Source organism: Musca autumnalis, unplaced genomic scaffold (genome assembly GCF_047663935.1).
Source record: "Musca autumnalis isolate F117 unplaced genomic scaffold, ASM4766393v1 scaffold_3, whole genome shotgun sequence".
NCBI lineage: Eukaryota > Metazoa > Arthropoda > Insecta > Diptera > Muscidae > Musca > Musca autumnalis.
The window spans coordinates 152,064,195-152,064,930 of NW_027411866.1; positions in this window are offsets into that span (position 1 = coordinate 152,064,195).

The following is a 736-nucleotide window of genomic DNA, read 5'->3' on the forward strand; positions in this document are numbered from 1 at the left end:
TATCACAACATGAACATTTTGATTTCTTGTTTTCTGATCTGGAGACAGCCAGGTGCCCTTATGAATATCGAGATGATTAAATCTGGTACTGCTAACTACCATGTTTTTTGCAGCTGCAAAGTCTATCAGCCTCATACCATTGTCAGATGTTTCTCTGTGGAGGCTCTGTTGGGCCAAAGATATTCTCCTTTCCAATTTTGGCATTAAAGTCGCCTAGAATGATTTTAATGTCGTGGGCAGGGCAACTGTCATATGTTTCTTCTAAGCGCTCGTAAAATATATCTTTGGTCTGTTCGTCCTTTTCTTCAGTGGCAGCATAAGCGCAAATAAAGCTGATGTTGAAGAATTTAGCTTTTATTCGAATTGCAGCAAGTCTTTCTTTAGGGTGACGTAGGGGATGGAAGATACCAAGCAACGGTCCTGACCGGTTTTAACATGGCAAAGCTCAGGATTTATCTTGGTCCCTCTTTCAACTCAAGTGGACACTGACCTCCCCGTGGTGTCACCTGGAGAACTGCCTTTAACACCCGTTAAAGGTAGTGAGCTAACATGTGCCGCGCGTTCTCCCATAAGAACGTTAAAAACTTGGGTTTGGGCGTCGGGTTAGTAACCCTCCCCTAGAAAAAACAGCATTCTATGAAAAAACGAAAGAAAAGAAAAACAACCCCCTCTAAAGTTGACGAACCCCGCAAACGTTTTAAGGACCATGATCTGCGAATCTGCACCTGGAATGTTC